Source organism: Rhinolophus hipposideros (genome assembly GCF_964194185.1).
Source record: "Rhinolophus hipposideros genome assembly, chromosome: 15".
NCBI classification, from domain to species: Eukaryota; Metazoa; Chordata; class Mammalia; order Chiroptera; family Rhinolophidae; genus Rhinolophus; species Rhinolophus hipposideros.
The window spans coordinates 25,063,523-25,088,613 of record NC_138061.1 but is presented as its reverse complement, the minus strand read 5'-3'; the positions used below and the strand labels follow the sequence as shown (position 1 = coordinate 25,088,613).

At 37.9% G+C, this 25,091-nt stretch overlaps 1 protein-coding gene across 1 annotated transcript in view; it reads right to left on the bottom strand.

Moving 5' to 3' along the window:
• The window catches only part of HPSE2 (heparanase 2 (inactive)), a 523,392-nt gene that overhangs the window by 368,074 nt on the left and 130,227 nt on the right, over positions 1–25,091 (bottom strand). The gene's annotated exons all lie outside the window — the stretch shown is intronic.

Genomic DNA, 25,091 nt, shown 5'->3' with positions numbered 1-25,091 from the left:
TTACTACTAATTTAACTAGAGAAGGAAGACAGGTGCAAAGTGAAGAAAGTGAGAGCGCCATTTTATAAGCTTTAGGAGACAAACACTAGCGCATTTTCTTTTTCAAAACGAAAGCACTCGGCAATAACGCTGCATAGACTACAGCACTGTGACTACGGAAACACTGCAGCCCTGGCTCTAATTGAGAAGAGAAGCAAAGTATTTTTATCCCAATTGATACCATTAAGATACACTGATCATTCTCACAAAGCCGTTTTATTTGGGTTTGCTGTGTGTGTTTTTTTCAAGAAAATATACTGTCTTTGTGAAAAAATGACAAAGTCGGCATATGTGATACGTGGAGTCTTTGGACTAGATGTTCTTCCAAGGAAATCTCCCTCCTTTGTATGCAAGGCAAGGGTCTGCTTTGGAGAAGCACCAGGGAAGTGACAAAAAAATAATACATGAGGTATAATATTTGGCCACATTGTGCACAGGGCTAGGAGGAAAGATGCAAAAAAGCCAAATGTAGCTGAGTTCAAAGGCTTAAAAAGACAGATAAACTGAGTGTGCAGAAAACCTGACAGTAGCTTTACTGAGGAACAGGGATTCTGAAGATGTTTTTAAAAAAACTCAGTGTCTCGGGTCTCCTAGTCTCACAGGAATCCTGCATGATGTTTTTCATACTTGTAAGCTCCCCAAGGGCAGGAACAGAGCATTATTTCTCTGTATTTCCAAATAGAGTGTCCTTTACGGAAGGTGCTTAGTAACTGATACCAAGCTAACATTTATTGACTACTTAGATGACCAGATTCTCTACTACAAGCTTAATATAGGTTGCCCAACTGAATCCCTACGTCCCTTTGAATGATTATTATCATAAACCCATTTAATAGATGAGGCAATGAAGGCTTAGAGAGGTAAAGTGGCTTGCCCAAGTTCATATAGCTATAATCTGTACAGCCACCAAGATTCAAGCCCAGGCTGGTTCCAAAGCCTTAACCACTCCTAACCCCACAACAAATGACGCTGACTTGAACTGCTGTTCTTAGTTACAGAGAGGGATGACTGAGCTTCCTGCTTCTGTTTTACAGGATTTTGTTTTGCACATGTCATGGACACAAAAGAACAATTTACTGTCAGAGGTGGGCTCCCTTTCACAAGTAAGGTGCTAAGCAGATCACCTCTTTTTCCTATATTGTATGTGTGTGTGTGTGTGTGTGTGTGTGTGTGTGTGTGTAGTTGAGCAAAACGGTCCATGATTGGGGGTAGAGAGGACGGGGACGGAGTGAGAAACAGGCTGCAACAAATGTCACTTTAAAATGGCAAATCCTTCCTCCCTCAGGTTTAAATTTGTCAGTCATTCACAACTCAGTGTAATTTATTTTGATCAGCTTGCTTTCCCTTTTCGGGACTGAAAGAATTCCGCCACTCTGGCCAAAGAAAATGACCAGCCACTGAGGACAAAAGCTCTGATAACCAAGTTGTTGTACTCATCAGCTCAGGGTTGCCATAACAAAATACCATAGATTGGGTGGCTTACACAAAGAAGCTTAGTTTCTCCCAGTTCTGGAGGCCAGAAGTCCGAGATCAGCGTGCCAGGATGGTCAGGTTCTGGTGAGAGCTCTTTAGGGGGTGCAGATGGCCTCCTTCTCCCTGTGTCCTCACATAGCCTTTCCTCGATATGTGTGCATGGAGAGAAAGAGCTCTCTTCTCTTCCTCGTTTGGTAAGGCCACCAATTCTGTAGGATTTGGATCCCCCCTTTATGATCTCATTTAACCTTAATTGCCTCTTAAATGCCCTATCAAATACAGTTACATTGGGGGTCAGAACTTTGGAGGGGGATACAATTCAGTCCACAGCAGTAGTGGTAGTAAGCTCTGACAAAGAATAATGACTCGTGACACCTATCCCACACATTCTCTTCCCCCTACTTCTGCCAGGGCCCTGAATAAGTCCAAGGCACTGATAGAGTTGGAAAAATGATAGCAATTGCTTCTGGTGGGAAGGGGAATATTTCTTACACAAGAGAGATGGGCTTCCTTCTGGTAGCAGGGTTGGCCTGGCAGCTCTGAGATCCCCAATGAAAGTCCTCAGTAGGAAGCCCTCAGTGGGAGCTAGAATTCATCTGGTACTCTCCTTGGGCCTTGGGATCAGTCTTTCCACATGACAGTATCTCGTTGACTTGGTCTGATCCTACATGGGCATGTCTAATTCAGTTCTGCTCCTGTGACTGTGATCTATTGGCCTAATCAATGCTGGTTTACCTTTCCATGCTTCTGTCCATCACTGCAGGGACCTGGGCAGACTCAGCCATCTCACTGCACCAAACTGTGCTCACACTGCCTGGGTCTTCCCTCTTCTATCCCCAACCCAGTCTGCATGCTGTGGCCTCCTCTGTTACCCATCCAGCCCTGCTCGTGGGCCCACCTGGTTAAGAGCAAAGGGACATAGTTCCACAGCGAGGGAGTGGAAAGGATAGACTATTGGAGAGCTTGAGGAATTGGAGAAGGTGGGTAAGACTGATACATATCTGGGCCATTACAAGAGAGTGAAACAGCAGGTATCAGGAGACAGTATAACATGGCCACGTGACCGCACAGCTGGTTAAGAGCAGAGGCGTAGGAGCCCAGCAGCCCTGGGGCCTACTCTCAGCTCTGCCAGTTGGTGACCACGCAATGTCAAACACTGTACTGAACACCTCTAAGCCGCAGCTTCTTCGTCTCTAAACTAGAATCAAAATTCCCAAATTGGCCAGGATTTAAACAGTAAGGGTAACGTAAGCAAAGTGCTGAGTATCATAGCAAATCTATACTAAGCACTCAATAAATAGTAGTTGTTATTATTATTAAAAAAGAACATGGAGTGGGAGGAACAGAGCACTCCGAGTTTGGAAAGGGCTACAGGCAGTAAAGTGTTAAGGCCTAAAATCTTCATTCCCTTTTCCATTCTATTGGGAGCCCTAGTGACACCAAATATGTCACTAAAAATCTTGATTAGGCACTTGTGATCGCCAGATACCAAGATGTCCTTTAAAAATGACAATACTAACAGCATTAGGGAAAACATAATGAGCTTTAAGCTTTAAAATCACCAATTGGTTGAAATTACTTTGCAACATTTCTGAGGGTTCTTTATTCCCTAACTTTTTCTTTTCTGTAACAGAAAGGAAATCTTCAGATTGATTTTAATATAGTTTTCTACAGCTTTTGTAACTTTGGTTTAGAAAGCTATTGATTCATATGAAGAAATACAATAAAAGAGACTGATTCCTTCATTTTGAAATGTGAGATAAGGTGTAGCACTGATACGTCCTCACAGAGGAAACAGGCTACACTCTTTCTACTCGATTCACCATTTGCTGAGCACCCCTAAGTGCCAGCCCTATGTGAATGCAGGGAGTCTTTTGGGGGAGAACTGTGCTCTCCTGCTCTGTACTTGGAGTAATATCCTCTTGCATTCACTATTTCTTTCTACCCCCATAATCCTTCTTGCCACCCCCCTTCTCTCCAGTGAAACTGTGAAACCTCTTTGCGTTTCACAAGCCAACCCCACCCTCATGGATCCAGAGGTCTCATTCTCACCTCTGAGAGCACAGGGTGTCAGACTTTATCACTTTTTCTCAGAGATTCACTAATACCATTTGGCCCTGGGTAGTTCATTTTCCTCCCTTAAAACATTAGAAATATTCCAAAGGTAACAAGTGTCCCTTGATTTCTCAGTACTTGCAAAATATTATAAACATTTTCTCACATCACTAGTGGTTTCTTTTACTCACTTTTATGGAGATTTAATGTGTTTTTTTGCATGGGGTCAAAAGAAATGGCAAGCTCAATACCAGTCAGCAACATGTAGCTGCTGGGATCCTGGGAAGACAACGCTACAAACTACCAATCTTCTCCCACTTAGCACATCAGTGGGAAATAAATGTAATAAAAACCTTTCATTTTATTGGAGGCAACAGTTATGAGGAGAATACAACATAAACCCAGAATTTGCCACCTTCTTTCAAATATATACATAGTTTAGGTTACATTGTAGTGAAACTAATAACTCAAACTTGATCTTTTTAAGTTTTTACAGCTGACAATGGATGCCCCCCTCAAAACGAAATTAAAAATTAAAGTTTTCATATGATTTCATGGATATGTCATATATAAACGGAAACAAAAGAACAAGACAAACAAATGAGAAACAAAAACTCATAGACACAGACAATAGTTTAGTGGTTACCAGAGGGTAAGGGGGTGGGGGTGGGAGATGAGGGTAAGGGGGATCAAATATATGGTGATGGAAGGAGAACTGACTCTGGGTGGTGAACACACAATGGGATTTATAGATGATGTAATACAGAATTGTACACCTGAAATCTATGTAATTTCACTAATAGTTGTCACCCCAATAAACTTTAATTAAAAAAAGAATTAAGGTTTTATTTTTTATTTATTTATTTTTATTAGTTTCAGGTGCACAAGACAAGGTAATACTTAGACGTTCATCATTTATATCCCTCACACTGTGGACCCCCCTCCCCCCATCCCCCATCCACTATCCCTCTGACATCGCACGGAGCCATCACATTATATATATAAAATTATAGTTGGTATTCATTATTGTTCAGCTTCAGGTATACAGTACATTGATCAAGAATCTACATCTTCCCTGAGGTGGTCTTAAATTGAATATTACTCAATGGATCAAAGCATCGATGATATATACAACTCTAAGTCTAGAAAGATGTAAACACTTTACTATAGCCAAAGAAAAAAGATGTGATTCACAAGAAGACTGGTGAGCCATAGAAGCAGAATCGCGAACACAAATGCTGATGTGAGTAGGGGGAATCTTAGACTACAGATTTCATTCACTGGATCAATTTTGTATTGAGCACCAACTAGACATTGTTATAGCTCTGAGGATACCCCGGTAAACAAAAAGAGAAGGTCCCTCCCCCAGAGACCTTACATTCTAGATGGGAGAGAAAAACAATAAAGAAAGAAAGACATTATAAATTCCAATTGTTAAAAAGTGCCCTGAAGAAGACAAGCTAGGCAATATTGGTATGATAGAGCATGGCAGGTGGTCTATTATACCATTAGAGCGGGATAGTTTAAATTGGAGACAGGAGAGGGATAGTTTAAATTGGTTTCGCATAGGTTTGACTGAATCTACAAAAGAAGCAAAAATAGCAGTGGCTTAAATGAGATAAAGTTTATTTCTCTCTCATGTAAAAGAAGCCTGGAAGTAGACAACCTAGGGCTACTGTAGAGAGTCACAAATTCATCAGAGACTCAGGCTTTCCGATCTCTGCTCTACCATACCTAGTGAATGCCCTTTTTCCTGTGATTCAAGATAACTGCTAGGCCCAGTCACCATTTAGTGTTCCACAGAACAGGACAGAGACGGGGAGAAAGAAGGATGCATTTCCTTCCTTTTAGGAATTGTTTCAAAGCATTACATTATACTCTGGCTTACGTTTCATTTATCAGAACTTAGTTATAGGGCAACATCCAGCTGCAAGGGAGTCTGGGTAGTATAGTCATTTGCTTAGGTGTCAATGTGCCTAAAAGGAAAGAAAGGGCAAAGAGATATTAGGAAGCAAGTAGCATTTGTCAAAGTTGCTCAGAGGCGGCCTCTCTGGGGAAACAACATTTGTCCTCAAGTCTTAATAATGAGAAGGAAGAAACCATGAAAAGATTTAAAGGTAGAATATTTTAATCCGAAAGAAGGACAAGTGCAAAATCCCTGAAGTGGGAATGAACTTGATGTATTTTTGGAATAAAAAGAAAGCTACGGCACTGGCAAAAACTGAATGAGGAAAAGAATGTTACAGCATGAAGTCATGAGATTAGCATGTTAGACCTTATAACAGGCCACAGTAATAAGTGTAGACTGGAGCATTTTCAGTCCTCCTGAAAGGGCCATCCTCACTGTGATAAGGATGACATCTATGCCTGAGATCATCAAACATCCGATTTATCTAAGTTCCCTCGTCATGAGTGTGGTCTATAATTCTACATGCTCCTTCTATACTGTGCCTCCTGATTCTTGAGTCTCACTCCCCGCCCCCCACTTCCTTAGCAGCTTTTCCCAATTGTTGCATTGGAATGCTTGGGCTTTAAGAAGATCATGTGGGCATGTCATGAACAGATCCAATTCAAGGTAGTTAAATCTGAAATTCCCTCAAAATAAACATATTGGTCGAGTAATATAAGATTTCATTCTTGCCTTCCAAGAAAAATATCCAGAAAAGACTCTCTTAACCTTTGTTTGCAGTAAAATAAACAGCTCAACAGTTTCCCTTCTGCTTCTCCCAGATTTCATAGAAGGGTTTGTGGGAAGTATTCACATCTGCAGAGAGAAGAAAGGGAGCAGCTGGAGGGGCTGCCTCTTCTTCCAGTATTTGCTCTTTGTGAGCTTTGACAATCTGAGTCACAGATCTTCCAAAAAGTTTTGCTATTTAAAGATGGATCTTGATTCCTGAGAGGAGATCACTACGGTTATTAACAAAATAATGCCCTATAAGGCTAGTGTCTCAGAGGTCTTTCATTGTCTTTGCATATGTCACCCACTCATACACTCAAACACACACACACACACACATTCATATATACTTATATACATATACAATAGATAAACCAGGCCAAGTAGTTTGCATAAGACACTTTTAACACATTTGTACAACCTGCCTGGGCATTGTCAAGAACAAGTTACAGTCAAAGATTAGTCAGATAATGAAGTTAAAAAAATATATGGAAGTACAAAGAGGTCACACAGAGAACTATAAAACAAAAGAGAAGCTGATGCAATAGTAAAAGTCAAACTTGAATTAAATAAATGAATAATGGTAATGATTATTATTCATACTATCTGTTATTGAGTATTCACTACAAGCTAGGCAATGTGCAAATTACCTTATCCCATTTAGTAATAATAACCTCAAGAGGCAAGCACTATTACTACACTTGATTTATAGTTAAAGAAACTGAGTACTAGAGAGATTAAGTCTCTTGCCAAATACGAGAATTAGTAAGTGATGGAGCTGGACTCAAACCAGATCTGTCTGACTGTAAGCCCTGTGCTCTAACGGCTTCTTATGCTTATGTGATGCGCATATGCCACAGCGGGTAGGAAGGAGGAGAGAGGAAAATATAAACTTTAAGCTTCATTAATATTAAAAGTGTACAATATTTCTATGGGATTATATTCCTATCGTGCTTCACTTGGAATATCATGTCAAATTTAGGAACCTAATTGAAAGACAGACTTTATAGAGTTAGGAGGTACTGGATCCTCCCACTTCCAGCCATGTGACCTTGGCCAGTTCCACAAAAACCTCAATTTCTTCATCTGAAAGTGGGAAAAACAGTCTTTTTACAGAATTGATGCGAAGATTAGAGATAATATGTGTGAAGTAAAAAACAGTGTCTGGCAGAGTAAGCAGAGAAGGCACTAAAAATATGGCATCCATTATATTTATTATTATGCCAAAAGCAGGGTGAACATGTTTTGTGAACATTAGCATGAGATGTGAGTTCATATTTTCTAAGGGAGTGGTTTCATTATTACTTTTTGATTCCGCTACAAATTACTATTCTTAGCAAGCTTAAAGTTGGGCTTTTCTGAGGCAAACAAGATAGATCTTATAAATCTAGTATTTTCACATTCCCCAGAGAACTGAGAGGGATTCTCTCCAGTCTCTTGTCAAAATTATCTCTGAAAAAAATGGCCAGTGGAAAAGGAGTCCCAGTGGCTGCTGTGCCAAGTCCAACACCCATATCTCTTCAAAGGTCTAGCCCATAAAGAAATAATCACTTTCTGTCTTGAATGACAGCATCTATCTTGGATTTCAAAGCATCAAAGCACTGTTGGTGCCCAAGACGTTTTGTGAAATGATACTAATGTGTTCAATGATCTAAATTTGAGAGGCTGTATCTCTGAAGCTGATAAACTCCAGCAAACCCCACTAGTGAAGTCGTTTTCAGTATATAAACGTCATCTACGTTCAAAAAGGCACCCATTATTTACATCTGCAGAGGCATTTATAGTCTAAAGCAGACTCAGAGACAACTGGGGGTGGAGGCCTTAATCTAGATGGAGACAACTAGAAAGAAAGCATCAGAATTACAGGAAAGCTGGCATGCAGCTCATCCTTACATCTAGACCCAAAATGAATTGAGAGCAGAAAAATAAGACGGTAAAATTGGAGTAAGTCTTCTTCCTTCTCCTTCTACTGCCACTGTAAAAACCAGTGCTTCCATCGGAATACCTTGTCTCAGATTCTGTCAACCAAAAACCTTAGACACTACTTCTTCCATGAAATCTGCCTCTTTTCTACTGAGATCATGTCCATGAAACCTAAACTGGACTGTTGATTTCACTGGACTATTGATTCACCAAAGTACTTCCAAAAAAGTGAGACTGGTATCATGAGTGGCAAAAGAAGTCATCATATAGCACGGAATCACACGGTGAGAAAACCATTCCATTTCCAATTCCTTTTCTGATGTGTTAAAAAGCAAGTCTCAGTGTCATGCTAATATGTCACTAGAATGTCTCCGACACTTGCTAAGGTTCTTTTTATAAGGACTCAGTCTCAGAGCCAAGGAACAGGCCACACTACCTAGATAGAATTTAATAACACTATTTTGTTTATACTGTCTTTATTTTTAGTTACTGTCTTTTTATGGCAAGTGAACTAGTTTTCCATTTATAGTACTAAGATAAAGTTTACTTTCTTCATTTATTTGAATTATTAAAGTTAAAAAGATGGATCAACTGCAAAAAATGGTATGCAGATAAGGGGGAAATTATGAAGGTGGGTTGAAAGTGAGTAAATTTGGGAGATACTAATTATGTATTTATACAATCTGAAAAGAGAACAATAAAAATGTATCCCTCTACTACCCCAGGCAGAACTCATCCCTCCCTCATCTGGAGTCAGTCCCACAGCTCTGTGTGTACCTCTAACACAGTATGAACTCAACCTCTTTAAATTGCATTTAGCTACTATGTTCATTTCTCATTTTCCCTAAATGGAGTGTTAGCTCCTGGAAGTCTTGCTCATCTTTGTAGATCTCCTTTATGTTATGTGGAGGACATTCTCTGTGAATGTTTGATGAATGGAGAACCTGGTTCACCTTGATCACACCTGTAGACGACTGGTAGTCACTTTAAGGATCCCAGGACCCACACGGAGTGATTTCTCCACAGCACACAGTTTTCATTCCTTTCATTAAAAATCAGTCAATAAGCAATCAAGATAGATTTATTAAGCTTCCATCATGTTAAAGCCCTTTGGGATATGCGTCAAAAACTAACAAGACACTTGTATCACTATTTTTTTTATGATTGTAAAAGTTAAAACATGATAATTGCAGAAAATTTAGACAATACAAAAAGCAAAGGAAAAAGGTAAAAAAAATATAAAAGTAAATAAGCCACAATTTCCAGACCTGCAGACAACCACTATGAAAATTTTTAACCACTGTTAACATTTTAGACTGTTTTCTTCCAGTCTCCTGTCTTTGCTTGTTTTCAACATTGAGAATGCATTCGTGTTATGAAATTGTGTTCCCATCTTTCATCTCACTCATCCTCACCTTTACTCTCGTGCTACCTTGATTTGTATTTGGTTTTTCTGTACCAACCACATGAATGTCCAGAAATGCAGAAACATCAAGAAATACAAAAGGATGGGTATAAATGCCCCCGTATAGCCTTTTTCCCAGGAGAGGCATTCCATGACTTAACAGGAAACATGAGGACTTTCCAAAACAAATGTGTCCAAATGTTTCTTTAGGTGAAGAATATCAATGGTGGCAGTTTCCAATTAAGGATAAGTCACAAAACTATAGACTGTGTGGGCTGGGAAAAGGCTTCAGAAATACCTTTATAGACTAGGAACCAAAGGTCAAGATAAAGTTAATGACTTAGCAAAGAACATTCATTATGAACAGCAGGATCTGTTACCTAGACTGAATGCCAGATGGAGATAAAATATTCCACATTACCACGTAAGTCAATGGGAAACACAGGTGAACGTTCACACCGCCGAGAGGAGCATGTCTGTTACTAAATTAGGACCACCTGCATAGCTCAATGAATCCCCCACGAGTTTCTCCCCATTCCAGTGTCCATCCAGGGACTTGTGACCATCGCCTTCCCAAGTTTTCACTTTGCTCTTCTCTCAACTGCCTATTCCTTGCTAATTTTGTTTGTTTTATTTTATTTTCTAGTTATTTTCTATTTTCCTTTCCACGACTATGTAATACTAGTAATCCCGATTTAAAGTTTCCTGTCCAGTTTCTCTTTGGAGGAAAACAGCTGTTACACATTAAAAATAGATTTTTGAAAGTGTAATTAGATTAAGCTATTCGACATTACTTTCATTTTGTCCCCTTTACTAGCTAATAACTTGATTATTGTTTTAACAATAACTTAGAAACCATATTATCTGCAAATATCAAGCATCTGCAACTGCCACATTGCTAAGATTACAGTATTTTTAAAGCACCTTCCTTCCTTTCCATAGTGTTCCTAGTCTGGTTCTCCTACCTTCTAATTACTCTACTATCTATATTTCAGTTAGCTTTTCCCCTTCTTCCCTCTACATGTTAATATTCCCCAAGGATCTGTTCCCAGTCCTCTGCTCTTGTCTCTATCAAAACCCTCTAACTCCTAGAGATTTCATTGAAATTCATGACATTTGCTACCCCATTTATTAGTCAACTATTAAGTCTCTCAAGCCCTGACTTACCTCCCAAGTTCCAATCATATCTTCTTAAGATGCCTGCAAAACATCGCCAATTATATGTCTTGCTAGCATCATATGAATAACCCAGTTTCATTATATTTTCCCCCAAATCAATGTCAATCCCTGGTTTCCCTTTTTCTTTTAATGGAGGTAAACCATTCTCCTAGATGACATGAAACCTTGGAATCAACCTGAGTTTCTCTTTCCTGCCCATTATATTTAATCCTCACCAAGTACTGTTGGGTCTTCCTTGATCCTCTTCCTAATATTCATAACTTGCTTTCCATGTTTCCAGTTTCCAGATAGGGCCACTTGTTACCTCATGCCTAGACTATTCCATGCCTAGACTATACCTTCCTTACTAGTCTCTCTGTCAACAGACTCTCCCACTTCTCATCTGCCCTGCACATGCCTACCAGAATAATCTTCCTAAAATATTACTTTCATCATGAAATTCCCCTGATCAAAATACCTTTAATAGGTGCTGTTACTTTAAAAAGAAAGTTCAAATTTCACATTCAGATCCTCTACAATCTGTTTCCAACCCAACTTTATTTGGGGACTGTTTGTAAGAAGCAGCACAAGAAAGCACCAAGAACACTGGGCTCTAGGTGAAGAAAGAAGGGCTTAAAATACCAGTTTCTGCCACTTGCTAATTGTGTGATCTTGGTCAAGTCACTTAACCTCTACAAATCTATTTCTGTAAATAACAATGTTTTCATATACTAGAATAAATATAAATTAAGTAAAAATATATTAATATGCTTAACACATGGTAGACATTCAACTGAAGTCATTTGAATCTGAATATAAGGTCTCTTCCCCCTCTAAAGTTCAATGATTCTCTTTCCCAATCAGCATCTCCACTCCAACCCAATTCCCATGTTCACTTCTTTCAAGCAAGAAAATTCTTCTGTTTTCTTGTACCTCTCTTCTACACCTACACAAATATTACCATCCTTCAAGTTCTCTTCAACACCTACCCTACTCTGTGAGCTCTACATCAAAAAAAACTCAACTAAGAATGGTCCCTGCCTCTTCTAAGCACTCAGGTCTTTTAACTTACGAACTGTCTTGTGTCAATGAACTTTTCATGTATTCAGGACATATCATCCCAGCAGTGTTACATGCTCCTTGAGGGCTACTGCTCTGCATTGTTCCTCGTTTTCTCTCTCATTCATTCAGTCACTCATGGGAAGTCCTCTTTGATAAGGACTGAATTACACAGAATTCTAAAGGGTTAGAAGTTGGCCAAAGAGAGGGAGGAAGAGCTTCCAGGCAGAAGGAACAGCTTTTGTGAAGGTCCTGAGGCCAGAAAATAGCTTGACAAATCAAAGTAACTGAAGAAAGAGATGAGGCAGAGAAAACAGAAAGGGGCCAGACTGAAGCAGAGTAAGGTGGGAGAGAAAGGAGAGCAGTTCCCTCCCCTGAGCATATTCTACCAAAGCGTCACATTTTGTTTAAAGGTACCAGCAATACGTATACTGAATTACAGCTGTTAATACTATAATGAAAAGACTTCAGAGATCGCAACACGAAAGCAGCCAGGGTGATAAAAATAAAAGATAGTTAAACAGTGGTGGGTTGTTTTAATTTTTTTCATTGTAACTTTTCTACCAACCACTGGTCAGGCTCCCTTGGTCCACTCGCTCTCCAACCCTCTCCTCTCAATTCAGCTGGCATCTAAATCCCTCTAGGCTGGAGTTAAGATCATGCAAGCCTCTTCCAGGCTATGGGGGGAAAAGTTACTGTTTTATGCAAGGGAGTGTATGATCTGGTTTGCATTCTAAGATCATCCTCTGCCGTGTGAACCATGCTTTAGAAAAGAAAGCAGTTTGGAGAACGCGGTAGACTCCAAAATGTTTTCTTCTGAGCTTTTAGCTAGCAGGTTTTATGGAGGCTTCAGCTCAGAAGGATGAGATGGATACTGACGCTGGTCTAAGCTAGAGACAATGGAATATCCCAGGAACAGTTTAGCACATGCTACTATATTAGTCCCAAATGTGGCTCTGTATTAGAGTTGATGAGACTGCGAGCTGCTATAACACAGACACTGAGAAGCCATATTTTCTTATCTATAGTTAAACAAGTGGAAATCTTCCTTCCACAGGTTTTCCCTTATCTGGCCCTTCAGCTATTGCAATGTGATCTGTTTCCAAACCATCTGAGGTTGCAACTTCCCTGTGCTTTGTCTCAACACAAATACAGACTCTTTCTGGGAAAGTCTGAGGAAAGCTCATGAAATATTTGTATGTTTTATTTAGTTTTTCAAGTGGAAAAAACAATAGACATTTCCCTGTTTAAAAAGAAAAAACAAATCTTTTGACTCTTACATACAAATAACTCAAACCAGCTGACATTTAAAATGTCAAACTTCACATGTGGTCAAGCCTCAGACAGACTCTAAGCTAAGTTTGGGAAAAAAAATAATTTAAATAATGAACTGGTAAAGCAAATAAAGTAAAATATTTGGATGATGATTCAGTTGAGTAACCACTAGTGACCCCAAACTGCCACTTGTTTTCGGATAGATGCCTCGTAAGATTTTCACTTGAGAGAGTTCAGAAACAACCCAATTATGGTCGGTGTCTTTCCAAATTGACCAGGGACTAGAAGCAAGAGGACAAGTGAATGTCTGAGCTACTCAAGATTGTCATTCTGAGGCCGTAGGGAATACTGGAAATAAGTCTATCACACACATGACGCATTTACTCCTGGCTTGAAAAAGGATTTTTTTCATATTAAAGACTAAGACCTTTCTAGGACTAAAAAATGAGGGTCTGCCCCCTCCCTACACATCTACCATCATGTCATTCAAAATAAAAACAATGCTAACCTGTAAAGGAAAAAAAGCATAAGAAAGCCTAATACATTTCCGGTCTTCTCTACGGTGGCCATGTTCATGCCTTTAAAAAAAAAAAGATATTAATTCTTTTTTAAAAGTCTGGTGCACCTATCCTCCCCAGCCCCTTAACTAACGCATGTGCTTAGTTTGCCTTTTGGGTAATCAGCGCTGTCTGGATCCCCATAGCTACACTGTCCGGATTTCTTGTCATTGACATTCCCTTACTTCTGTCAGGTTACTGCTGTGGAAATGCTTATGTAAGTACTTTTTTTTTTATTTACATAAATCAAAGTCACTTTACATTACTAGGTAATTAAGTGGCTGTCTGTAATAAAAGCATGGAGAGAGGGAAAGAGTATGACCAAATCATGAGATTCCTGTTGAGCCTTCTCATCCCTCACATGACAAACTACTCAAAGCTGAGCATGACATATGTGTTTATGCACCACCAAAAAAGAAATGTATCTTGACTTATGGAACACTGTAAAGTTTATGTAAGTCAGTCTTAGTAACCCAAGATTACTATACAAACCTTTCCTTTTTCCACTGCTCTTCAGCAGAAGAAAGGAAATATTCAATAGCCATCCCTAGTTCAGACAGTTAATACTTGCATTGGTCTGAAGCCCAACACCAACTATTTTTGCTCAGACTTCCCTATTCTATAGGAAAGGGAAAATCCCACAAGCCTGAAGGTGGCAAATGGGCAAGTCTGTACTTTAACCTTCTCTTCTTTACGTTTATGGTTTTATTTTTCATGTTGGGTCCTTACTTGAGATTAACTAAAAAGCAGCATGATGTGGTTTTCTAGAAAGTACCCTTGATTGATGACAAAAGGCATTGTGGCTTTAAGGCAGTCGCTTCCCCCTACTGCCTTCAGTTCCTAACCCCTGACCAGGGGTTTGCACTAGAGTGACCTTACAGCCTCGTTGCAACGCTGACATCATATAATTACGGAACCTTCTCTGCTTCAATGAAGGCAAGGATAGGGTTAGATTGGTGGAAAATTAATGATTTGGCAACGCTGCTCAATCAACGTGAGCTTATACTAAAAAGCACATTAACTTAAGTAATGTACCCTTTTCTCTTATCACTGCATCCCTTGACTCCAGGACAGTATTTAACATAAATAACCAGCCAAAAATAGACCTTTTGCTTGTCCTAGGCATCTGAAACCACCTCGTACATTTCTGGGGTGAAAGAGCATTATTCCTGGATCAGAATGTATAGAGGCAAATTGTCATCAAACAACATGTCACACTTATAAAATGAAAGAAGTTCCCCAAGTCATGGAGCTCACGGTGCTTGAAGAAAGAGATGAAGCAAAAAGATGTAGTTGGAAGCCAAATTATGTGCATGTTAAGTTTTAAAAGTCATTCCCCCCGCCCAAAGCTTAAATGGAGCCAATAAAGCATTTCATCATGGAAGTAATCAAATTTGTATTTTATAAAGATGCCTCTGATTTAATTAAAACAGTTTGTGATATTGTGCACAGAGCCACCAAAATGGAGAGGCTATATTTATTTCCCTGATTCAGAGCAGTTTAAAACTTGGAGATAACAACTGTAAAAAACACAGGAGTACTAAAACATAATTACCATGTTTCCCCAAAAATAGGATCTAACAGAAAAATAAGCCCTAGCATGATTTTTCAGGATGATATCCCCTGAACATAAGCCTTAATGCGTCTTTTGGAGCAAAAATTAATATAAGACCCTGTCTTATTTTCGGAGAAACACAGTACTTGTATGCATTCGTCCATTCCTTTTACTCATTTAATTAACAAAAACTTACTTAGCACTTACTAATATGTGCCAGGCACCAGAGTTACAAAGACTAACAACAACAACAACAACAACAAAATTCATTCTTTCAAGCAGTATAGAATTTGTAGAGGAATTGTAGATGATCTTTATTTTTAATTACTGTTATTGTCATGTAATTCCTGCTATTGTTATAACATTATTTTTGTTGTTTGTTTTGCTTGTGGTCTCAAGTGCAGAGGGTACAATTACTTATATTCAGTTCATGATACATTATCATCATTGATCTTTGCAAAGCAATTTTTTTTCTCTATATACCCATACTACATTCAAGACCCCTTCTTCTGAAGACTGACAATCACTTAAATGTGTTCGATATATTTTTCTTTGCATGTGCTATTATAATTGTGCATTATTTTGTGAGAATCTATTTTTAATTCATGTAAATGGTGTTGTACTATATATCACTCTATGTTTCTTTCACAGTGTTTTTATGATCTATCCATGTTGCTATGTATAACAACCAATCAGTGGCTTTTAATTATTGCATAATACTCTTTGTGTGGTCACCACATTTTATCTATGCACTCTCCTAGCAATGAACACCCAGATTGCTCCAACTCCTTCCACCAAATAAAGCTGCAATGAATACCCTTTGTATGTCTCTTTATGGACTCACAGGAGAATTTCCATGGGAGTAAAACACATGAGTAGAATTTCAAAGTTAGAGAGTAAGGCTACTCTTTATTTGCTCTGCAGAGTAGCTACACTAGTCTACAAGCCCAGCAGCAGTGCATGAAGGCTCCTATATTCCTCATGCTTGCCAACACTTGGCATTGTCAGACTTTCTAACTTTGCCAGTCTAATAGGTAGAAAGTAATATCTCATTGTTTTTACAGTGTATGTCTTCAAAATTACTAATGATTTTGAGCACATGCTTACGAGCTTTTAAGGTTTTTCTCCTAAGTAAATTTTCTGTTCCTATCCTTCACCTATTTTTCTTTTCTTGTTGATTCCAAGAATTCCCTGTGTATCCAAGATATTAACTTCTTGTTGGTTATAGACATTGCTAATACATTCTCTCCTTCTTTTGCCTGTCTTTAATTTTGGCCCTGGAGGCTTCATTGCACTAAAAAGTCCTTAATTTTAATTTATCAGTGTTTGCCTATGGTTGTGCTTTAAATTTTTGTCGAGAAGTCATTTATTGAGCCCTTAATTCACACAGATATTCACTTACATTTTCTTCTACTAATTCTGTAGACTTATATTTCATAGATAAGTCCATTGATTTGTGGGGTCAACTTACTGTATGTGAGTAACACACATACATACATGGATATTTCTTTGCAATCTCTATTCTCCATTGAATTGTTTATCTGACATTGCATCATTATTTATGCAATAAATAAAACAACTTTCCTTCTTCCTCTCTTCTGTTACTTAGCTCAAACCCCTCCATCAACCCCCATCCCAAAAAGCTTGATTTCAACAGAAGACAACCATCCTGCTTCTATTTTGTTAACATCAAGTCCTACACCGAATCAGCAATGCAGAAAATATTTTAGTTCCCGTAAATGTAGTCTCATTTGATGCAGCCATTTCTCAATGTATTTGTAAGACATGTGTTTTGGGGGACAACTCCATGCATGTATAGTCCTTGTTTTAAGATCAAAAACACTTTTGATACAGGTTGTTTTTTTAAGATGATAACTTGCACATACTGATTCCCGAGTCATGTAACATTTGTATCATCATCATGTTGAACTGGGTGTGTATTTTTCTAGATTTCACTAAGCAACCAAAATAAACAAATAAATCAATCAATCAACCTGTGAAGTTTTTTTCTGATAAGAACTATAGTGGCTTCCACTGTACAATATAATTTTGCAATGATTTGTGGGAATAACAGTAAACTACATTAATAAACTATAACGTTAAGGCTTATTGTGCATACCTTCCATCAATCAGAGGCTATAGTAACCCTTGGCTAGAAAACCCTTCAGCAGAGGAGTAACACAAAATTGACAGGGTTTGTAATTTCCTGTTTGAGCTATATAACCATGATTACAAGTATGTAAAAATTACCCGAATAAATAAGCAATCTTCTGTCTAGAAGTCACAATTTTAACACGAAGAAAGAAACCCTTTCCAGAAACAGCAGTTACCCAAGTAAAAACGCCAAGCAGATCAAGTAATTTCAGAATATGTATCTATATTGTATCATCATCTGAGAATGCTCAAGGAATTTCCTGCCCACAAACACCTTCGTCTCTGAAGATAAATGTTCACGTACATATACTGAAGATGCTGTCTCCAAAATAGAACAGCCAGGCCTGCAAGACTTACAAGGGCCTCTGCTGTACAAACAGTAATTCTGAACTAGATGGCCTTGATGATCACATGTTAGTTATAACACAAGGTAACTTTCAAATTTGTTTTACCAAATCTGAACAACTTCTAATAAGAATACAGCTTTTTTTTTTTTCCACTTGGTAAACATGCTCATGTTTTTCATTGGAAATTTCCAGAAGTGTACTTGGGTAATGTTTTCAACTTTCCTTTCTACTGTCTGTATTGTGCAAATTGTCTATAACAAACAAAATGGGCAAAAATGAAACAATTTCTTTTAAAAAAAGCTATATTACTCCTCATCATATCCCATCTCCCTACTACCACCACCACCACGCACATACACAGTGACAAAAGGGAGGTTTAAACTACAGGGGAGCTTGAGTGAGCAAAAAGAATGATTTGTAATGCCAAATAAAATATCGTTAATGTGGGATTTTAAAAGACTGCAGCAACTTTATAGAGAAGATAATTACCTTGTTATCATAGAAATAGATTGTGAAAAACTGTTAGCATAGTAGTTCAACTTTAGGCACCAATATTCATTATAAAGTGAATTCATTACAAACTTATTGCCTTGTTACCTTTTACTGTTAATAAATATCTCTCCAGCTATAACCATTAACTGAAGATTGACTGCAGATATACTGTTTTGGAAGCAGTAAATACTTAATAAAGATAACATCAAACCTTTATTAGTAGCAAAACTTAATGCTATTAGTTTTCTTGTTCTGGTATCGAGTGTAGCAGTTTTGTTACTCTGGTGATCAATATAGCCGATGAAATGTTAGATTTACCTTCTTTAAATGAATAACAACTATATGAAGGCTGAATTATGAAAATGATTTTATTTTAATTGTATCTTCTTCAACTTTATTTCCTAAGTGAATTCCTTTTTCACTTTTGTTTGGGTCACCGCTTGCCATGAAACTTTATTAGATTTAACAGAGAAACTGCAACAGTTGTTGAGCTTATAATGTTAATATACCTGACAGAATCAGTGTGTGTTCTGCTGCACACCTACAAAGTAGAAAAATTACTGTGAGATCACACTAACTTTTCCAAGAAAAGAAGCAAAAGCCACCTCTTTTTGCAAGACTTTTGCTCTTCTTTGTTCTTGGTTACTTCTCTATCTTTCCATCAGAGTAAAGGAGTGTAAAAAGAAAAAGTATTTAAAGAATAACTTAGGCATATGTAATTTATTCAAGAAGCCCTCTCTCAAATAGAGGTATTTGACACCCAGCTCATGTGTTTCAAGAGCTAGAAGAGCAGGAGTGAGTGGGTGTAAGGGTAGATTATTCAGCCGAGAACAATTCAGACAACTGTACAGGTTGGAACTAGGCTTAGGCTTCTGGCACTCAGTGCACCTGAACAAACTGTTGGACCCTAAGGGATTCCTTCAAATCTCAGAAGAGTTGTTATTCAGAAAATGAGCTCTGGAAGGAATCTTATCGTTAATTCACCTTGGAAAAAAATCTAACCAATGCTCATTTTAGAAATAGAGTGGAACTAAGAAATAGATTGTTTCCCTCTCATAACCCAGTAGAATAAAGCTGTCAAGTCTCGGTCCACTTTTGTTTAAAACTCTTCACTTATCCAACCCTTCCTCTCTCCTCAATAGCTCCAGTTCAGGCGCCCTTCTCTCACATGAGATTTGCCATAACAAGCTCTGAGACAGACCTCCTGATTTTGGTCTCTCATCCTACAATCAGAACTCAGCTATGTTAGTCCTATTATTTTCCACAGGATTTCCTCTCAATATAATTTTCTGTATTTCCCTCAAGGAAAGGGGCCATATCTTACATTACTCCTATATTTCCAACAAAAGCAAGCACAATAGCTAATAATAGTTAATACGCATTAACTAATTAAGTGCTTACTATGTGCCAAGACCTGTTCTAAATGCTTCATACGTAATATTAACTCATTTAATCCTTCCAACAACTCAATGAGGTAAGTACTATTATAATTCCCAATTTATAGGCAAGGCTTACCCAAGGCCACATGCCTAGTAAATGATGGGGGTATGGTGGGGGACGTCTAGCCAAGCAATCTGGTTTCAGAGCCTGTATTCTACTATCTTTCTGGTGTGGGGGGGCAGTGCTGTGGGGAGACAGCATATTAAATTTCTCAATAAGAACTTAGCATGGCTTGGAAGATATTCATAACTTAATACACTTTACAAAGACGATCCTTAAGCATGGCTAAGCTGTGTTTTGTACATACTGCCATCTCCCTGTTTATAGCTGGCAACATAATCATTTCTCACACCTGAAGTAAGGAACTGTTTGTACCCTCATAAAAACAGACTTGACAGTGGTTGCTATTTGTAGTGGACTAAAAAATGGGCCCTCAAAATATCTATGTCAAAACCCTGGAACCTGTGAATGTTACCTGACTTGCAAAAAAGGTCTTCGTAGAGGTAATCAAATTAAGAATTTGAAATGAGACCATCTTGGAGTATCTGGGTAGACCCTACATCCAATGACAAGTGTCCTTCTAAGAAATGCACAGGGAACAGAGAAGAGGAGGAGGCAAAGTGACCACAGAGGCGGAGATTGGAGTAATGCAGCCACAAGCCAAGAAATGCCTGGGGCCACCAGAAACCCATGTGGCAAAGAACAAACAAAACATGTCCGAGAGCCTCAAATGACGTGGCCCTAACACCTGGATTTTGGACTTCTGGCTTCCAGAACTGTGCGGGAATATACTTCCATTATTTTATGCCACCATGTTTGTGACAGTTTGTTACTGGAGCCATAGGACACCATCCATGGGCTCTCTGTAATAGACTGTACACTCCTTGAACAGGAACTGCATTTTGTGTATAATTATAGTCTTCACTCTTTCCATCTAGTGTAGTACCTAAGAAGCATGGGTATGATGGCAATGATACTGGGAAATAAGAGTGAAAATGGAAAACAAGAGGGCTGATTTACTATATAAAAATTATGACCTCGGCATTTAACCCATTCATTCAGTAATCAAACACTCGGGATCTACTATGTGCCAAGCAATGAGCTGGGCAACCAGGAAATCAACCAAGAGAACAAACATGAACCTCGCCCACATGTCATTTCAGGTGACTTATTACATTATCTTATCATTGATACTCTTAACAGAGAGAACAGGATTCACCGTAAATTCACAGAAAGAACAGCTAACCAGACTTTCAGGTGGTGGAGTCTGGCAAGCAAGTCACTTAACTTTTCTGAAACTACACTATAAAACATAATAATAGAGGTGATATGAACACTGCCTGCTTTAGAGAATTGTTGTGTTCTCATTTAAAATAGGTTCTTTGTAATGATAATACATACTTCTTACTACATGTTTATATCTACCTAGCTTGTGCTATGTATTTTATACAAATTATATCATTTTACTTGCACAACCTAATAATTATATATATAAATGATATATTATTTACAGTACATATGAATATAAATTTCATAAATTTTCATATATGTGAATATTTCATGTATTTATAGTATAGATGAAATAACATACCATTATTTCACTAGTTTTATAGAGAAACAGATTTAGGAACAATAAATATCACGCCCAAACCTACACAGCTAATAAAAGGTAGAGCCAACATTGAACTCAGCTTACTCTACAGCCTGACATCATCATCCTTGTTATGCAAATGCTAAAAATTGCAAATATTAGGTAAACCCTTCAATACGTGTTTGTTAAATAAACATGTACCTTTGAGCAAGTATAAAAGATAAAGCAAAACAGGCTAAAGTCTCAAAGAGATCATCTTCCACTAACAGGCCCTCAAAAATAAAAAAAGGAGGTATAGGGTGGTACTAACAGAAGTGGCAAAAATAAATTTGCAATCTGGTGTGGTTTTGCCACAGTTACGTTTTAACTAACCAGTGGCTTGTTATGTGACTTGAAAATAATCACTTACTTCAGCTTCTGTTTGACTAATAGTAACCTGTTAATAAATTCAACACTTTTCCTTACAGGGCTATTGAGAAATAAGCAGTAATAAAGCATGTGGTAACTCTTAATATGTTACCTTGTTCTTCCAGAATCATTCAAAGCATCATAATCCTGAAAATTGCCATGCACAAAAAACTGTGGTTTGTAATAAATCCAATTACAGTTGATCCTTATTTTTATTGATTTTTGTATTTGCAAATTTGTCCACTTGCTAAAATGTCTTGGTAACTCTCAAAGTCAATCCTCATGTGCTCTCATGGTCATTCGCAGACATGCTCAGAGCGGCAAAAAATTTCACATCCGACTCAAATGTTCTCATCTGAAGCCAGACAAGGTGACTTCTTGTTTCAGCTTTCAAACTGCAAACAAGTATGCCTTTCTCTGCTGATTACATGCCACATCCTTTGCATGTCAATGCTTTTTGTTGGTGATTTTGCTATTGGAAGTGGCCCCCAAGCATAGTGCTGAAGTGCTCTCTAGTCTTCCTTTGTGTAAGATGGATGTGACGTGCCTGACATAGGAAATGCATGTGGCAGGTAAGCTTCCTTCAGTCGGGAGTTCTAGTAGATTTAAACAACACCCTCCTTACTGACCTCCTTCCATCAGACTGTCCACTTGTTGACCTTGAGTTCAATGTTAATGAATCAATAATACAATTCCTCCAGAAAAAGAAGGCCACTCTACACAGCATTAAAACAACATCTATAGTGTGTGGTAAAGCTATGGAAAAGATGGAAAAGCAGCTTACTTTCTGAATTCCTGAGATGATGACCAATTTAAACAACAACAACAAAAAGCATACAGGACAGCATTGTTGTGAATCTGAAAGCCAAAGAAATTTGCAGTCCTGTTACCCAGGGTCGGGAAAATGTTACACCCTTTAAGAAGCTAAGACTAGTGTTTTATGTTATAAAGAAATACTGCATACTATTAATTGTTTTTATGAAGTATAAATACATATTAAATAAGGTGTCTTTAAACACACATGTATCAGACAATGTATTGATACATGTATCAGACACGTATTGATTGGTTGATGACAATATGACCAGCAGCTCATAGGAAGCTAACCTTGGATTTCCCCCAAGAACAATGGCTCAGTATTCCTTAAATCAGTGTTCTAACAACTTTACAAAACATAACTACTTCATTAGCTCATTAAAAAAGAAACAAAGAATAGAAAAGAAATAAATCCTTTCTCATAGATAGGCTCTTTCAAACATCCTCCCTGTTTTCCAAAAGGATATTTAAGCAACAAAGCAGAAATAAGTATCTACAGAAGAAGTTTGCAAGACAAACAAAAAGAAGGAAAGCCACATTGGCTTGGCCTCAAAATAAAGTCATTCTAAACTTGAAGCCACATTAGGAAGGTACCTACAGCTAGAGAAGCAATATATCCATTTTTGCATGGTTTAATTAAAATGTAAATAACACATTCCAGGTGAGAGGAATATCACAGTCATTATTGCTACAAGTGTCTTCATTTTTATAATTCTCCATAAGGAATCGACCAAGTATACTGAAAGGCAGGCCACTTACAGTAAGAGAAACCTCAGTTCAAACATGAACTCTGCTACCTTCCAACCTATATGCCCATGGACAACTCTTAACAGTTCTCAGCCTCATCTTTAAAAGAAGGAAATAGTTATCTATCGCACAGCTTGCCTTGAGAATTAACTGAGATAATGATGGTAAGCATTTAGCACATCATAAAGATTTAGTAATGTCAATAAATTATTGCTTTTATCATTTTGTTACTCTTGTTGTTAAAAATGATAGAATACTGGCAATTCCATATGGCCGAACTTAATATTATTGCACAGCCCAACATTTAATGTTAAATAAACTGTTAAGACAATATTTTTGTCTAGTAGCTACATATCCTGGCTGACAAGTCAAAATGTTTTTCCTCTATGGCTCACTCACTGCTGTGGTTTGGCTGCTAATTTGGAGGATGATGGGATATTATAATTAGAACCTTTCCAAATTCTGACAATTTCAGTAGCAATCCCTCGTGGAATCTTTAGCCAGAGATGGGAGTATGTTTATGTTTGATGGCAACGCTCCAATGTATTGAGTATATGAAACATGGAGAGAAAATCTCAAGCACATCAGCCACCAGACAACTGAAAAACAATCTCAAATAGAATCAACTCCGTGTTTATATAACCTGGTTTTAGATAAAATATTACTAATAAAACCATCAGATTTTCACACTGCCTATACTTCTTCCTGGTTTCTTTCTTAGACAACCTATTTCATGCTCTCTATCTGCCTCTCATTCCCAAATTACTATCCTTGTGTATGTTTTAATTCCTATCCCCCATTTCTTTCCTGTTTTCCCCTTCCTAAGTGTCAGAATCACTGTGACATAAATGTGAAGAGTATACTTTAGAAATAAAATACTAAGTTAGACCTTGATTCTGCCATGTGCTATCAAGTCCCTTAATGTCCTCATTTGGAAAATGACGCCCATGCCTTCTTACACAGAATTAGTGTAAGAGTCATTAGAATAATATTTATGAAAGGTTAGCATAGTATCCAATTTCCTGACGGGCTCAAGAAATGTTCATTCCTCCTGTTCCCACTCACTCTGGCTCCACCAGGATATCCGAACATTCTTTCGATAAAAGAACAGTAGACTGCTGAAAGTTCAGACCTCCATTTCCAATACTGACATCTATTCTAACTTCTGGTCCAATAGTCCCCTGCCTGGTGGTTACTTCTACTTCTATGCCTTCCTCCCCTCCCCTCCCCACCCCAATATATCTAAAACCAGTTTTCCCTCCTGGATACCTTATGTCTACAGCTATTTTTATTTCTCACTTAAAAAAAAAAAAGAAAAAAGAAAAGTCAATCCTATCCTTGCATTCATACATTCTTTATTTCCCTAATACCTCTTTAACACTTATACCTGAGTCCTGAATTAAACAATACACTTTTCACTGGCCTCCTTTCCTCCAAATATCCATTTGACTGGTCACTAACTCCATATTTTAAATCACTGCTTCCAAATTATCACTGAGAAAATACCTCTTCTATCTTTTCCTCAAAAATTATTTTTTTCTTTCCTTTTTGTTTCCTTCAATACGTTTTAAAATGTTTTTTAGAGGAAAAAGGTTTATCCCCCAACAGAAATTCAGGTAAAGAAATAAAATGTCATCTATAACCACATAAAAAAAATACCCATTGATTTGAATAGTGTCATCTAAAGCTCTCTTGGATTATACCCACAAAAATGCTGCTTTGTGAGGAATCCGGGACAGTGAGAAGAAAGATGGTTATAAAGCTGCCAAGTTATAAGCTGTTTAAGTTAATCACAAAACAACAATAAAAACAAATGAAAGAGCTAGGGGCAGGGGAGGACACCCTATGGAGAAAGTTTATGAACTCAATAAATTCCAAACACTTACGAGACTCTTACATAGACAAATGAATTCCTGGCTC